Raw genomic sequence first — 6,000 nt, forward strand, 5'->3', positions numbered from 1 at the left:
TTGAAACTAAGATGTTCAAATAATTGCAGCGGAGTGAAAGTACACTACTTGCCTCTGAGATGTAGTGGAGTAGAAGTATAAGTATTGAAATTGTAATAACCTTGCCTCAGTGTCCTCTTTTAAAACTCTTATAAAAAACGAATTTAGGCTCCTGCGGGCTGAGCTATTTAGGAAAGTGTCTGTCTGTCTGTCTGTCTGTCTGTCTGTTTGTCTCTCAGTATTCTATTCGTATAAAGTGGCTTTTAATTGGAGTTTTTCATTTTTGTTTCATGTTATTATTCATTTATTTATCCATTGTTCCATTGTCTTTTATCCATGTTTCTATTTCTTGACTACATTGCAACACTTACTATTTGTAATTGCACTGGGTATTTCCTTATTATAATTTTCTTTTAAATGTCTATGAAGCTTTGTTTGTAAACTTGTTTTTCAGCGTCAGTGTGAACAACAACATCAAACTCTTATTTTGTGAAAGCAAAGTTGTCTACCAAGTGTTTGCATCCATTTAAATCCATGAAGATTACTCAGTTCTCTGAGAGTTGTCTATTTTTCTGCCTCTCCCCCCGCAATAACACTGTCACTGTGTCACCATCATTAATTCCTCCTCTCTCTGTCTCTTCCTGATATTATTATTTTGTCACTGAAATGTTGCTAGCTGAATATAGCAGAATGTTTGCTACATTGAATGATTATGATGGCTTCTGTCACATTATACTGTCTGCATCTCTACTCATATCGTTGCCGTCCGGGCGGAAACCTCTTATCTCTGTATTTCAACTTTTTATGTTGTTGTTGTTGTTTTTTTTGTGAAAACGTAATGCCCTACTTCAGGGGTGGGCATCTTTGATGATGGAGAGGGCCACTATATTTCCAAACTCACTCCAGAGGGCCACATTGCATACACTGTTGGGCAGACACCTCTTATCTCTGTATCTTAACTTTTTTCGTAATGTCACACAAAAGTAGCAAAAATAGCCGATCTACAAGCTCAAAAGAGGCTGAAAAATATTGTTTTGAGCTTGTAGATCTGCTATTTTTGAATTGGAATCGTGATTTATGTTTTTTGCTATTTTTGAATTGGAATCCTGAAAAGTAAAATTCTCATTTAATTTCAAATGCATTTAGTTATACTTATGTTAACGTTTTTAACTTAAATACAAATACATTGGACATAAAAAAGACAATAGAATTTTAATACTAGTCATTAAGCTACTAATATAGACTGAAGTAATTAAAGCGGGTCATGTTTACATGTTTGGAATTGTAAACAGCTGACATCAATAATATATCAGTAGGCTATTACGATATTCACCTGTCGGCTGCATTAAGTGAAGGTGCCCCATAGAGGTATAATATAACTAGAGGGCGGATTGCCCCGCCCCCCAGCTATCATTTCAATGAATGTGCTCAGTGGCGTTTTGAAGCACCTGGAAGCCTGCGGAAGTAGAATTATTTATAGAGTAGTTTTTGGGGACACCATAGAGTTATGAGCATGCGCAGTAGGCCTAGTGTCCCAATGAACGTGAGATATTTATTAAATACACTCGAGATGCATATTTATATGTAAATGCATATGTATTTATGTATAATATGTTTACATATTTATATTTATAAATATCTCTCAGTACGTTTTGCTCGCGCATGTACAGGTATTTCTCCCCACATGCAGTTCCAGCTTTGGCCACTGGGGTGGCGGCTTCAATGTTTCTCAGCAACTCTGGGGGCTTGAGGTGCCCAGGCCGCCAGTTGCCCATGTATGCCCTACTTCATCCTACAAGAGTGTTGGGTAGTGAAATAGCAGATCTAAAGGCTCACAGTGCCTTGCGATGCCTGCTTGTAGATCTGCTTGTAGATGGGCTATTTTTGCTACCTTTGAAAAGGTTTGAAGGTGAAAGTAAAAGTGATTCATTCTGTCTGAGGGTTTTAAGAATATTTATCTAAAAAACAAGAGCTTGAGACTAAATTATTTCTACATTGAATCAATGGAACACATGTTATTTTTTTTCCCCCATTGCCTGAACAGTAACGATTTGGACATACAGTGTTTCCACCTGACAACGACAATATCGTTGCTGTCGGGGCAGAACCTTGTATCTCCATATTTCAACTTTTTATGTGATTCTTTTTGTAAATGAATGCCCTACTTCATCATACAAAAGTAGTGAAAATGGCTCATCTAATTGCTTTTCCTAATAATTATGAACAGTGGTGTACAGTAACTAAGTATACTCAAGTATTGTACTTAAGTACAATTTTGACATATTTTTTTACTTTACTTGAGTATTTCCAATTTTCAATACTTTAACTTCTACTCCACTACATTTCAGAGGCAAATATTGTACTTTTACTCCACTACAATTATTTGAAAACTTTAGATACTAGTTACTTTGTAGATTTTGATTATTATTATAAAGCATACATTAACCTCTTCAGCCCTATATACATTTCCGCCATTGAAAATAGACGATCTGCTATTTTCAAAGGATTTTTAGGATTTTTTTAAAAACTTGTGAAACCTAACTCGTTGTGCCTAATGAGTACTTTTAGCCTACTTTTGATAGTACATTTTGATGCCAATACTTTTGTACTTTTACTCTTTTTGAATTCCGAACGTTTACTTGTAACAGAGTATTTCTACATTGCAGTATTGGTACTTTTACTTAAGTAAAGCAATTGAGTACTTTTTCCACCACTGATTATGAAAAAGGAACATAAAAGGTTTGCACTCGGTATGTCATATCAACGTTTTTACCACTATAACAGAGCTCATTTCTAAACGGCAGTGCACCAGTTATGAAGCAGTGAAATTAGATCTCTTTGGCCATCATAACTCTACTGCTGTCCTTGAGACTTAGGTAGTCTCGTTTAATTAATGGCTCTAATTGCACTGTTTAGAATATTAGCATAGTTACACAATTGACAGTGATTTAATTTGACTTGTTAATCAATCATGGGCACAGCCAGAACAGAGACTAATATGTTAAGGGATATAAATAGCGTTTGCAATACAGGCAAACATGTAGCCCACACACATTGTGGATAATCACAATAGCGCAGCACTTTTTGTCTATTTGCTTTTTGGCCAAAACAGGGATGCCAGGAAGGATTTTTATTCTGCGAATAACACCATCCCTGGGCAAAGCACCTTGGAGCGGTGTGGCTCCAAGGTGATTTGCCCAGGGAGGGGACAGTTTTTCTTGCCATCAATGCGAAAGAAGAACGCTCTGGGTGCTCAGAGGGCTCCGATGGAGACACAATAACTGCCCACTGGTTAGTTGATGACAGCAATGATATTTGAGAATGTGGGCTTCAATATTAATGTGGGGAGAATCAAGTATCTCATATATGCTGACTGTGAGATTGGACGTTGGCATTGTTTGATTGCTGGGGGAAAAGTTTCTATGTTGCTGTAGAAAGGGTGAATCATGCATAACGTGATTCATTAACCCCCTCCCACCTACTGTACCTCTGCCTGGCTTGGGTGTTATGTAAAATATGGATGCCAGGAAGGGATGCAAAAAAGCAGTAACCCTTTGTTTGGCACTCGTTACATGACTCCCGAGGTCATTTGATTTGGTGGGGAACAAATAGAATATGTTTCTGCAAAAAACAGTGGCATTTGAGGCATTTGTGGTGCCCCCTAATGGGTGTAAGTGAAATCTCGTTGTTTAGAGGCCTCTCAAAATATGATTCAAATTTGGGGTCGATCTGACTCATGATGTTTGGCATTTTGTGTGCAATATACTGTAGATCCCTCCCGCAAAAATCATAGCCATTTTGAAAGGAATGTGAAAAATCTGCATAATACATGTTTATCACATGACTCCAGACATAATGTGCAGTTGTGTGAGGTTTGGACAAAATATGTAGGAGTCAAAACGTGTGTTTTGAAGAAAATGCTAAAGGCGTGGCCTTTATGAGGAGTGACTCCAAGGACTGTACGACCTACGGTTCACGATGTATTGACCAAAATGCGAAGCGGCTGATATTGCACCACCATGAAGCAGATTTGCAAAATTAGGATGGAGTGTCTTCCTTGGCCTTGTGGCGGCATGCACAAACATCTTGGCCTTTAAGCCAGTTTGAGAGTTCTTCCTATGTTGTTGTTGTTGTTTTGGGCTATTATTTTATTAATTAACTGAAAGCACTTTGATCAACTGATGTCTAAAATGTGCTTTTATAAAGTTGGATGGATTGGACAGGACACACATCACGCTAACACACAGCCTGATGGAGATTATTATGAAAAGCTGTGGTGGAAGAAGTAGTCCGATTTTTTTATCCCTTCTTTTTTGTGCTAAAAAAAATAACCTTTTCTCCCCAATTTCGTTATGCCAATTGTTTCCTCCCCACACACATGTGCACCTCAAAATTGTACTTATGGTTATGTGATTGTCATTGTGTTGCTGATGGTTGAGGTGGGTGGGTTACCTTCAGGCTGCTCAGTGACATAATCAAAGGCAGGCTTGTTTCCCTGAACCCATTTTTGTTTTTGGGTGATTGGGTGATTTTCACCCGACGTTAGTGATAGAGAGTAAAACAAATCAGGTGGCCTCTCCTCTCCCACAGTTGTCAGTCATGTGCCTTCACTGCAAAGGCTCATATGTCCCAGTGGGTGGACCAAAGAAGTTCCCAGCTCCATTATTATTATTTTGTTTAAGGAATTCTTTGTTAACAATCCCCACATTTTGTACAGATTTTGCCTACATGAGGTCTTATTATGGTATTGCTTTTTTCTAGGGCACCCATATAATGTTTTTCATTTTTTGTGATATTTTATATTGAAGCATTAAAGACGAGTACCTCAGTTTGCCATGTGTTGTTGTACTTTCATATATTTTGATGGGAAGTATTTTCTATGGAATATAATAGGTCAAATATAGCCAACGTTAGTGATGGTGTGATAATATTCAACGTTAGTGTTCTAAGGTTAAGTACAACAACAGTACTTGAGAAAATGTACTTACTTTCCACCACTGATTATGAAAAGCAAGCATTCATGTGTGATATGTGAGCATTCTAATGGGTGTGCATGTCACGAATACTCTCTGCACTACCTCTCTTTATCTGTAGGCTTGCACCATTAGTTCATTCATTATTCAGTGTTTGTTCTTGTGTACATATTGTAACTGAACAGCGTTTTCCATACACTCACTGTTTGTACAGCCGATTCCCCGCCCCTCTCACCACTAGCCTCATGGTTTGCCAAGGTGTAAGATTAATTACCATGTCGTAATGGGCCCCAATACTCCTAGTGGTAATTAAAAGATAATGATTGGTCCCGCTGAATGCTGCAAACAAAGACGCGCAAACCTGTTTGCAATATTCAAGTTGTTTGATAAAAAAATAATAATATTTGTCCCCGTGTGCGTTGGGCTAGGGAGGTGGATGGGACGGGAGTGTGTGGGGTGGAGGAAGCAGTTTGTTTTCCCTGCCTGGGAAAAAAACAAAACAAGACATAGAGTCCAATAATAACGCTGTGAGCAGCAGGAGGGGTATAAAATTCAGGTCATTTAACATTTATATCTGAGGTTCAATCTTCATTTTTATTTCTCCTCCTTTTTTTTTTTTTTACTGGACTTTGACAGCTGTGCTCACTGATGAAATTAGTCCAGTATTCCTCAAAGGGCAGACTAGTTAAAACCTTTAGCATGTCTTCAAATATTGACCTGTTGAAAATTGATACGAGAGCTGCTGCAGCGAGAAAAAGCGAGCATTCACAGTAAGTCTGCCGCTGTGTGATTGTGTGTTAAATAGGGGCAGTCGGAATGTCATATCGCTTTCTTTTACTCAATGAATGCATGAAATGAATGCTGACAGCTAATAGACTGAGGCCTATGAGCCAACTCCAAGCCAAGTGCGGGTGACAGAGCCATTATTATATTCCATGAGTAAGAAAAGAGGACATTGTTCTTTAAGTTGGCAGTCCAATAGCCCTTTCACACTGAAGCAACGACCTGGAAAGGGTTTGCAACACGGGTTATCGGCCCTATACAGTAC

Source organism: Gymnoscopelus microlampas (genome assembly GCF_963454915.1).
Source record: "Gymnoscopelus microlampas genome assembly, chromosome: 1".
NCBI lineage: Eukaryota > Metazoa > Chordata > Actinopteri > Myctophiformes > Myctophidae > Gymnoscopelus > Gymnoscopelus microlampas.